Here is a 12433-nt window from a genome sequence, read left to right as displayed (position 1 = left end):
GGAGAAAGCTCACATTAGAGGCTTAACAGCATATCTGAAAGCTCTAGAAAAAAAAAGAATGAGACTCACCAAGGAGGAGTAGAAGACTGGAAATAATTAAACTGAGGGCTGAAATAAACAAAATAGAAACACAGAAAACAATTCAAAGAATCAATGAAACAAAGATCTGTTTCTTTGAGAAAATCAACAAGATTGACAAATCCCTATCCAAACTAATCAAAAGACAGGGACAGAAAACTCTAATTAAAAAGATCAGAAATGAAAAGGGAGACATAATAACAGACACTGAGGAAATTCAGGGAATTATTGGGTCTTACTACAAAAGCCTGTACTCCACAAAAATGGAAAATTTAAAAGAAATGGACATTTTTTTGTTAAGTACCATATACCAACGTTAAATCAATACCAGGTGAACAATTTAAATAGACTTATAATTTGCAAGGAAAAAGAAGCTGTCATCAAACACCTTTTAACCAAAAAAAGCCCAGGATCAGATAGTTTTAGTGCAGAATTCTACTAGACCTTCCAAAAAGAGCTAATACCTACACTCCTTAATGTGTTCCACATAATAGAAACAGAAAAGTCATTGCCAAACTCTTTTTATGAAGCTACAGTTATCCTGATACCAAAACCAGACAAAGACTCAAACAAGAAAGAAAATTACAGACCAGTCTCTCTCATGAACATCAATGCAAAAATTCTCAATTATGGCAAACCAAATCCAGGAACATATCAAAAAAATCATCCATTATGATGAAGTAGACTTCATCCCAGAGATGCAGGGCTGGTTCATCATAAGAAACTCCATCAATGTAATCCATCATATAAATAAACTGAAAGCAAAAAATTATATTATCATTTAATTAGATGCTGAAAAAGCATTTGAGAAAATTCAACACCCCTTTATGATAAAGGTTTTGGAGAGATTAGGGATACAAGGATCATACCTAAATATAATAAAAGCAATATACAGCAAGCCGATAGCAAACATCAAATTAAATGGAGAGAAACTCAAAGTGATTCCACTAAAATCAGGAACAAAGCAAGGCTGTCCACCCTCTCCATATCTCTTCAATATAATTCTTGAAGTTCTAGCAATAGCAATAAGACAACATAAGGAGATCAAGGGGATTCAAATTGGAAAGGAAGAAGTCAAACTTTTGTTATTTACAGATGATATGGTAACGTACATAAGTGACCCGAAAAGCTTCACCAAAGAACTCCTATAGATGATAAATACCTTCAGTGATGTGGCAGGATACAAGATCAACTCAAAAAATCAGTAGCCCTTCTATACACAGTGGATAAAGAAGCAGAGAGGGAAATCAGAGAAACATCAGCTTTCATGATAGCCACAAATAGCATAAAGTATCTTGGGGTAACACTAACCAAGGAAGTGAAAGATCTATTTGACAAGAACTTTGAGTATTTAAAGATAGAAATTGAAGAGGATATCAGAAAATGGAAGGATCTCTCTTGCTCTTGGATTGGTAGGATCAAAAGAGTAAAAATGGCAATTCTACCAAAGGCAATCTATAGATTCAATGCAATACCCATCAAAATCCCAACAAAATTCCTCACAGATCTTGAGAGAACAATGATCAACTTTGTATGGAAAAACAAAAAACCCAGGATCACCAAAACAATCCTATACAATAAAGGAACCTCCAGAGGCATTACCATCCCTGACATTAAACTCTATTACAGAGCCACAGTAATGAAAACAGCTTGGTATTGGCATAAAAGCAGAGACGTTAATGAATGGAATTTAATCAAAGACCAGGATATTAATCCACAAACCTATGAACACCCGATTTTTTTTTCGGGGGGAGGAAAGGGTTTATTTTAATCAGAGTTACTTATCACTGTTCATCATCAAAAGCAGTGAGGGCGGGAACTCAAACATGGCAGAATCCTGGAGGCAGGAGCTGATGCAGAAGCTGGCTTGATTCTCATGGCTTGTTCAGCCTGCTTTCTTATAGAACTCAGGACCACCAGCCCAGGGATGGCTCCTCACGCAATGGCCCGGGCCCTTCCCCATCAATCACTAATTAAGAAAATGCCTTACAGGCTTGTCTTCAGCAAGATCTTGTAAAGGCATTTTCGTAATTGAGGGCTCCCTTTCTCCTGCGACTTTAGGTTGTGTTAAGTTGACATAAAACTACCCAGCACAGAGTGCCTATGATGATTCACCCCCTGACTGGTGATATGCATACATTTAGACAGCTGAGTAGTGCATGTGTTGGAGAGCAGACAGGTAAAGGCTATGTTTGTTGTTTCTGTATCTCTGCATGTTAGGTTGTATCCAAACATAGCACTACAAAACACAGTCCACTTAGTTTATAATGATTAGTGTTTGTGACACATATATTTGTTTTCTCTCTATTCCTGTGGGTCTGGGTCAGTTTATATAGGTCCCCTCGCTCTGTGCCCCACAGTCTGCCATCAAAGCCTTCAGTAGCAGAATCTCCATGCCTAACTGAAGGAGGCTGTATATCTCAGCTTGTTCAAGTGACTGGTGGCAAGATCATGTTCCCTTTGCCTAACTTCTGCTTTGTTCTAGATCAGCAGCTAAGCCTCCATTTCTTCAAAGCCTTTTCTCATTCCTTCTCTTTTTTTGAAAAGATTTTCAAATTTTACTGCGACTTACTTACAGTGTGCATTGAACACCCGATTTTTGACAAAGAAGCTAAAATTATACAATGGAAGAAAGAAAGCATCTTTAACAAATGGTGTTGGCATAATTGGATGTCAACCTGTAGAAGAATGAAAATAGATCCATATCTATCACCGTGCATAAAACTCAAGTCCAAATGGATTAACGACCTCAATATAAATCTTGCTACACTGAACCTGATAGAGGAGAAAGTGAGAAGTATCATTCAATGCATGGGCACAGGAGACTATTTCCTATATATAACCCCAGTGACAATAAGTGCATCAATAAATAAATGAGACCTCCTGAACCTGAGAAGCTTCTGTAAAGCAAAGGACACAGTGAATAAGACAAAAAGGCAGCCTAGTGAATGGGAAAAAAATCTTCACCAACCCCACATAAGACAAAGATCTGATCTCCAAAATACATAAATAACTCAAGAAATTAGAGATTAAAATTCTAAATAACCCAATTAAAAATGGGGTACTGAACTGAACAGAAAATTCTCAACAGAAGAAGTTCAAATGGCCAAAATATACCTAAGGACCTGTTCAACTTCCTTAGCTATCAGGGAAATGCAAATCAAAACAACTTTGAGATACCATCTTACAGGTGTCAGAATGGCTAATATAAAAAACACCAATGATAACCAATGCTGGAGAGGATGCATTGTAAGGAGAACACTCACCCATCATTGATGGGAATGCAAACTTGTGCAACCACTTTGGAAATCAATGTGGCAGTTTCTCAAAAATTGGGAGTCAACCTACCTCAGGATCCAGCAATACTAACTACTCTTGGGAATATACCCAAGAGATGCCCAATCATACTACAAAAGCATTTGGTCAACTATGTTCATAGCAGCATTATTTGTAATAGCCAGAACCTGGAAACAACCTAGATGCCCCTCAATGGAAGAATGGATAAAGAAACTGTGACACATCTACACATTAGAGTACTACTCAGCAGTAAAAAAAAATGACATCTTGAATTTTGCATGCAAATGGATGGAAGTAGAAAACAGTACGCTGAGTTAGATAACCCAGACCCCAAAATTATGAATATGGTATGTACTCATTAATGGATTCTAGCCATAAACAAAAGACATTGAGCCTATAGTTCACTGCCAGAAGCCAAGACCAGTATTTTGAGATCTGTATTTTGTTGACAGCCATCTTAAGCTCATAAGTTAAGTAAAATATTTACCTCTATCCCTTCTGCATGGCCTAGGAAATCAATCTGGTATCTTATCTCCTACTGCGACCTGCAGACACCGGGCTCCAGAAACAAATAGCATTTCCTTTGTTAATCAACCATCACAGACCCCCAGTATTTACCTATCAGCTAGCGATGTCTCTGGACCTGAATTCCAGCAGACCTGACACCCCTCCCATCCCCCTTGCCCATTCACTATATAACAGCTTCTGAGAATTAATAAAGCACAGTTTGATCAGATATCTTGTCTTGTCATCATTTCTCGTGCCTCTTATTCCCTCCATTCTTCTTCCTCCTCTAGGTTTATCAGGGACCCCCATACATAGCCTGCTGGCCAGGATATATGGCAACCAACATGGGGCTCAAACCCATGACCCTGAGATGAAGAGTCTCCTCCTCTATCGATTGAGCTAGCTAGGCACAGTGGTACACACCTGTAGTCCCAGCTACTTGGGAGGCTGAGACGGAGGGATTACTTGAGTCCAGGAATACTTGGCTGTAGTATGCTATGCCAATCGGGTGTCCACACTAAGTTTGGCATTAATATGGTGGCCTCCTGGAAGTGGGGGACTACCAGGTTGCCTAAGTTCATGATCCTAGAGAACCTAAGTAATTAGGTGAACCCAAAGAAAAAGCATATATAGATCCTCCTGGAAATTGGAGGCAGACAAGATCGCCAGGCAAAAGTTGGGAGCATGTGGGTAGGTTGGGGTAGGGGGAAGGGGAATGGGGGAGAGAGAAGGGAGAAGGGGAAGGTTGTGGAGAGCTTAGGCAAGTGGGATGGTTGAAATGGAGAAAGGACAGATATGGGAGCAGGGAAGAAGATATCTCAATTAAGGGAGACATTGTGGGGTTGACAAGAGGCTTGACTCTAGAGGGGGTCCCAGATGTCCACAGGGATGTCTCCAGCTAGGAACCTAGGCAGTGGAGGAGAGGGTGCCTGAACTTGCCTTGTCCAGTAGTCAGACTAATGACTATCTTGAATACCACCATAAAACCTTAGTCTGGGTACAGATGGAGATAGAGACAGAGACACACATGGTATTGCTGGACTAAGCTCCCAAGGTCAAGTTGAAGAGCATAAGGAAGGAGAATATGTCTAAGGCAGTCAGGTATCTGAGGGGTTGATCAACCCACTGAGACAGTGTGACTGAACTAAGGGGAGCTCACCAAAGCCAGCTGGACTGAGACTGAATGAGCATGGGATCAAATTGGACCCTCTGAATGTGGCTGTCTCTTGGAATAGACTGAGAACTAATGATAGTGGTTCTGGTATTTGTCTCTACTGCATGTACTGGCTTTTTGGGATCCTATTCTATTTGAATGCATACCTTCCTAAGCCTGGATGGAGTGGGGAGGGTCTTGGACTTCCCAAAGGGCAGCATACCCTGCCTTCTCTTATGAGTGGAGGGGGAGAGGGAAAGGGGTGGAGAGCAGGTGAGAAGTGGGAGGAGAGGAGAAAGTAGAAGTTTTGATTCCTATTAGTTATAAAGTAATAATAATAAAAAAGAAAAAGACAAGATGTCCTGAGTAAATTGGGAGCATGAGGGGAGTCATAGGGATGGGAGCAGAGAAATATGTAGAGCTCAATAAAAAATAAATAAATAACTGAGAAACAAATTAAATATATGAAATCCATTCCTTTTAGTCTTCATTCAAGATCTTCTGCTACAAGTCACTACAGATTGCTCTAGCCTCACTATGACAACCCTTTATTTTATTGTTTCTCATCATGGGTAGTCCTTGCATACCAGCTAATTCCAGGAAAACTAAGTAGCTTCTGGTTGTGCTACAATGACAATCTGTTTTGTACTCTTGTATTCATTCATATTTTTGCCTTGACCATTGTGATATTTTTACTTTTCTGATCTTGTAAATAGCAACTTTTCATCTGAGATTCAGCTTCCTTGGTTACTTCCGTTAACCAGTTCACAAGTCTGTTGCAGAAATTATACATTATTGTTCTTAACTGTATGCCTCTTTTTTGATGGACTAGATTTTTTTAAGGGTAAGCACAAAAGTCATATGTTATGGGTTTTTGCATTTCTATTTTTAGTTTGATCCATGACATAGAATCTTTAATGAACAGCTGTTGAATTCAAGTCTGGATGTTCTCTCTAGAAAAGAGAAGGGAGCACAAATTGCTGTGATGAAGTCCTTACTGTGGATTCCAAAGGGAGCTGTGAAGGTTCTTCTCAGATTCATCAGTGTGTAAATCCTGTGTTCCCAAGGTCTTGCTACAGTCATACTAGCATCTCGGACTCAATGCACAGAACTTGGCAGTTTTGAATACCTACTAGTGATTGAAAAATGACCAACAAATTTATGGTCCTAAAATGTGGTTTCAGTACCAAAAAGCCACTGTCTCACCTGCGTGCCCCTCTGTTTCTACACTCCACACCTGGATGGTGGACCCCTGTTACTGTTCCATGAGATTTTATTAAAATAAAGAAAGAACATAGTATACCCTAAAAAAAAAAGAAGCCATGTAGCCCTACTGGAGACAGATGCCGAAAGTTGGGGTAAGCCACTGCCACATGGCGATACACAGATTAATGGAGCTGATTTAAATTAAGATGTAAGAGTTAGCCAATAAGAAGCTAGAGCTAATGAACCAAGCAGTGATTAAATAATACAGTTTTGTGTGATTACTTCTTTTTTTTATTGAGAAAAGGAAAAAAAAAATGATTCCGCCTCCTCCCAGCCTCCCATTTCCCTCCAACTCCTCCCACACTTCTCCCCCTCCCCCTACTCCTCTCCCTCTCTCTCTCCAGTCCAAAGAGCAGTCAGGGTTCCCTGCCCTGTGGAAAGTCCAAGGTCCTCCCCCCTCCGCCATGTCTAAAAAGGTGAACATCCAAACTGGCTAGGCTCCCACAAATCCAGAACATGAAGGAGGATCAAAATTCCGTGCCATTGTCCTTGGCTTCTCATCAGGACTCATTGCTCTCCATGTTCAGAGAGTCCAGTTCTATCCCATGCTTTTTCAGTCCCAGTCTAGCTGGCCTTGGTGAGCTCCCAATAGATCAGCCCCACTGTCTCAGTGGGTGGGTGCATCCCTTGTGGTCCTGACTTCCTTGCTCATGTTCTCCCTCCTTCTGCTCCTCATTGGGACCTTGGGAGCTCAGTCCAGTGCTCCAGTGTGGGTCTCTGTCTCTATATCCATCCATCACCAGATGAAGGTTCTATGATGATATGCAAGATATTCGTCAGTATTGCTCTAGGATAGGGTCATTTCAGGTTCCCTATCCTCAGCTGCCCAAGGAAATAACGGGGGACATCGCCTTGGGCTCCTGGGAGCCACTCTAGGTTCAAGTCTCTTGCCAAGCCTAAGGTGGCTCCCTTAACTAAGAATTGTGCTTCCGTGCTCCCCTATCCAACCTTCCTTTATCCCAATCCACCTGTTTCCCCAAGTTCCCACCATCCTACCCTTCTCACTTTTCTCTCCCCATCTCCCCTTACCCCCATCCCACCCCACCCCCAAGATCCCAATTTTCTCCACGGCAATTTTGTCTACTTCCCATAGGCAAGAGGATAACCATATGTTTTTCATTGGGTTTACCTTCTTTAAGTTCACCAATTGTACACTCCGTGACCCTTATTTATGGCTAGAAACCAATTATGAGTGAGTACATCCCATGTTCATCTTTTTGGGTCTGGGTTACCTCACTCAGGATAGTGTTTTCTATTTCCATCCATTTGCATGCAAAGTTCGAGAAGTCATTGTTTTTTTACCGAGGTGTAGTACCCTAGTGTGTATATATTCCACACTTTCTTCATCCATTCTTCCATTGGAGGACATCTAGGTTGTTTCCAGGTTCTGGCTATTACAAATAATGCTGCTATGAACATAGTTGAACAAATGCTTTTTTCATATGATAGGGCATCTCTTGGGTATATTAGCAAGAGTGGTATTGCTGGGTCTAGGGGTAGGTTGATCCCGAATTTCCTGAGAAACCACAACACTGATTTTCAAAATGGTTGCACAAGATTGCAATCCCACCAGGAATGGAAGGGGGTACCCCTTCCTCCACAGCCTCTCCAGCAAAACCTATCATTGGTGTTTTTTTATTTTAGCCATTCTGACAGGTGTAAGATGATATCTCAAAGTTGTTTTGATTTGCATTTCCCTGATTGCTAAGGAGGTTGAGCATGACCTTAAGTGTCCTTTGGCCATTTGAACTTCTTCTGTTGAGAATTCTTTGTTCAGTTCAGTGCTCCATTATTTAATTGGGTTAATTAGCATTTTAAAGTCTAGTTTCTTGAGTTCTCAATATATTTTTAGGATCAGACCTTTGTCAGTTGCAGGGTTGGTGAAGATCTTCTCCCAGTCACTGGGTTGCCTTTTTGTCTTAGTAACAGGGTCCTTTGCTTTACAGAAGCTTCTCAGTTTTAGAGGGTCCCTTAATGTTGCCCTTAATGTCTGTGCTGCTGGGGTTATACCTAGGAAGTGATCTCCTGTGTCCATCTGCTGTAGGGTACTTCCCACTTTCTTTTCTATCAGGTTCAGTGTGTTCGGACTGATATTGAGGTCTTTAATCCATTTGGACTTGAGTTTTGTGCATGGTGATAGATATGGGTCTATTTTCATTCTTCTACAGGTGGACATCCAGTTGTGCCAGCACCATTTGTTGAAGATGCTTTCTTTCTTCCATTGTATACTTTTAGCTCCTTTATCGAAAATGAGGTATTCATTCATAAGTTTGTGGGTTAAAATCCGGGTATTCGATACGATTCCATTGGTCGAATTCTCTGTTTTTATGCTATCACCACACTGTTTTCATTACTGTAGCTCTGTAATAGAGTTTGAAGTCAGGGATGGTAATGCCTCCAGAAGATCCTTTATTGTATAGGATTGTTTTGGCTATCCTGGGTTTTTTGTTTTTCCATATAAAGTTGATTATTGTCCTCTCAAGATCTGTGAAGAATTTTGATGGGACCCTGATGGCGATTGCATTGAATCTATAAATTGCCTTTGGTAGAATTGCCATTTTTACTATGTTGATCCTCCCAATCCAAGAGCAAGAGAGATCCTTCCATTTTCTGGTATCCTCTTCAATTTCTTTCTTCAATGCCTTAAAGTTCTTGTCAAATAGATCTTTCACTTCCTTGGTTAGAGTTACCCCAAGATATTTTATGCTGTTTGTGGCTATCGTGGAAGGTGAAGAGTCTCTGATTTCCCTCTCTGCTTCCATATCCTTTGTGTATAAGAGGGCGACTGATTTTGGAGTTGATCTTGTATCCTGCCACATTGCTAAAGCTGTTTATCAGCTGTAAAAGTTCTTTGGTGGAGTTTTGGGGGTCGCTTATGTACACTATCATATCGTCTGCAAATAGTGAACGTTTAACCTCTTCCTTCCCAATTCGAATCCCCTTGATCCCATTATGTTGTCTTATTGCTATTGCTAAAACTTCAAGCACTATATTGAAGAGGTACGGAGAGAGTGAACAGCCTTGCCGTGTTCCTGATTTTAGTGGGTTGGCTTTGAGTTTCTCTCAGTTTTGTTTGATGTTAGCTGTTGGCATGCTGTATATAGCTTTTATTATATTTAGGTATGACCCTTGTATCCCTAATCTCTCCAAGACTTTTATCGTAAAGGGATGTTGAATTTTGTCAAAAGCTTTTTCAGCATCTAATGAAATGATCATTTTTTTTTCTTTCAGTTTATTTATATGATTGATTACATTGATAGATTTTAGTATGTTGAACCAGCCCTGCATCTCTGGGATGAAGCATACATGATCATAGTGGATAATTTTTCTAATGTGTTCTTGGATATGGTTTGCCAGTATTTTGTTGAGGATTTTTGCGTAGATGTTCATGAGTGAGATTGGCCTTTAATTCTCTTTCCTGGTTGAGTCTTTGTGTGGTTTTGGTATCAGAGTGACTGTAGCTTCATAAAAGGACTTTGGCAATGACTCTTCTGTTTCTATATTGTGAAATACATTTAGGAGTATAGGTATTAGGTATTCTTGGAAGCTCTGGTAGAATTCTGCATTGAAACCATCTGGTCCTGGGCTTTTTCTGGTAGGGAGGTTTTTGATAACAGCTTCTAATTCTTCATGACTAACAGGTCTATTTAGATTGTTCACCTGGTACTGATTTAACTTTGGGTATATGGTATTTATCTAAAAATGTATCCATTTCTTTTACATTTTCCAGTTTTGTGGCATACAAGCTTTTGTAGTAAGATCTAACGATTCTCTAAATTTCCTCTGTGTCTGTGGTTATGTCCCCCTTTTCATTTCTGATCCTATTGATTTGCATATTCTCTCTCTGCCATTTGATTAGTTTGGATAGGGGTTCATCAATCTTGTTCATTTTCTCCAGGAACCAGCTTTTTGTTTCATTGATTCTTTGGATTGTTTTATATGTTTCTATTTTGTTGATTTCAGCCCTCAGTTTGATTATTTCCAGTCTTCTACTCCTCCTAGGTGAGTCTGCTTCTTTTTTTTCTGTGATTACTTTTTGAGTCTGGGCAGCTGGGAAACAAACAAGCAGACTTCCTTTCAACAAATTCATGCCCAGATGGCCAAGTAAAATCTACTTAAAGCCTGAGAGGGCTTTGAAATGAATTCTAGATAATAAAAAACAAAGTTTAGTTGCATTTATTTTTTTGAATGGGCTTTTCTTTCTGGTGGCATGGTGCAGCTCCTTTAAGAGAGCTTTTCCTGATTCAGCAGTAGCAGAAAAGCCAGGACTTTGAAATGACAACTTTCTGGGCTGTGTTGCCAGCATGACCTCTGGCTCTTTCAGGAGACCAAGCATTTAAATGGGATTTGGGATCAACGTGCTACAACTTGCTTGGTGGAAACATGGACCAGCTCTGTGCCTAAAGATGGGACAGTGTGTATGGCTCTTTGAGGCAGTGAGCAGCTCTGCCATGCTTAGCTGGGTAGGGCAAGCAGACAGTGTCATATTTCCCCTAGCAATGACTCAGTTTAAGTTTTTAAGAAGCACTAAGCATTTTAAAAAGTGATCCTGGACAATAAAGAATTACAGATACACAATAGGATAGATTCAGACATAAAAAGCCCTCTAAATAGGTCACAGTATTGGATAAATATAGGCTTGGGAGAGAGAAGGAAAACAATATAGACAGTTATTAAAAGAAGTAAATAATTTTTTTTAAGTAAGGTCTTTAAAGAGACAGCACACACATTCATAGATGTTAAAAAGTAAAAAAAAAATAGTAATGTAAAGATGGAATATACATAGAGAGTCTGGATTATCTATATTATTGTGTTTCCTTTGAATTTTTTGACTGTGAAGGAGCAAACTACAGAGAGACATTTTAATGTATGATCTGCTAAGCTAAACCAAAAGCAGTGGCTTAGGCTTTGTATCGTTTCCAATAGAAGTTGCCCTGTGTATTTCTTTTATCTTCCTCATCAAACTGGAGTGGTAGCCCTTGGTTGGGAATACATCAAAAATAGCACCTATGTTTGGGGCAGTAACATTACTAAAAAAATAGATTTTCTTCTAAAGCCACATTTTTATTTTCATGAATTTTTTCCTCCTTGATAATATAATGCACAATGTTGATTTTTATTGTCTTTGACCAGGAGACAGTGACACTATTAGGTCAATAAAATATTTACATTTATTGGAAAATTGTAATGAATCATGCTTAGATGTCAACAGTTTATCTAGCTGTTTGTCTGCATATTTATCAGGGATCTAATTTGCCCAGGTATAATAATGGATAGGAGAGATGGAGAGATTGTTCAGCTGTTGAGAGCAACTACTGTTCTACCAAAGGGCTGGAGTCTGGATCCCAACCCTCATGTCTGTCATATGTGATTGTAACTACAGATCTGGGAGGGTCCAAATGCCTCTGGACTCAATGGACACCTCTACACTCATGTGTGTTCACATACACATACACACACACACACACACACACACAGAGAGAGAGAGAGAGAGAGAGAGAGAGAGAGAGAGAAATAATATGCATGTTTAAAACTGATAAACTGTAACCAGTATTGTTGGTGCTAGTCTTAAATCCTTGAACTCAGGATACAGAAGCCGTTGGATTATTGTGATTTCAAAACTAACCTGATCTACCAACGGAATTCAAAGTCCAGCATGTCTAAATAGTGCTCAAAATGAGCTAATTAATTAATTGATTTATAAGCACAAACTACATCCCAGCAATCCTTTTTTAAAAAGCATCATGAAAAAAATTTATCACTTAAAGTTCACCTAACAACTTCATAAGAAGAACAATTATAATGTAAATGTTGGGTTTTCAACTTACCTGAATTGATTTGAAGTTTTAAAAATAAAAATGAAGTTAGATAAGTAAAACCTGATTAACATAGAATATCTTTAATTCATTGTCTTTTAATCATTCGTGATTTCTCCTGCCAGTGAATTAAATGTCTAGCACTTTTTACATTTTCTATTTTGGGTTACATTTTTGCTACACAACCTTTTCACTGCTGTATTTAGAAAGTTAAGGAAAAATTAAGATTATTTAATATATATTTCCTATAAGAATGCTTCGAATTTGTTTCTGGGCAATTTAAACAAGGGTTTGTGATGCCCCTTTTTTACCACAC

This window comes from Microtus oregoni, unplaced genomic scaffold, assembly GCF_018167655.1.
Source record: "Microtus oregoni isolate MIOR12 unplaced genomic scaffold, Mior012 000000F_ref0000247, whole genome shotgun sequence".
Classification (NCBI taxonomy): Eukaryota; Metazoa; Chordata; class Mammalia; order Rodentia; family Cricetidae; genus Microtus; species Microtus oregoni.
The sequence above is the reverse complement of the archived record's forward strand: the minus strand, read 5'-3'. Positions refer to the sequence as shown.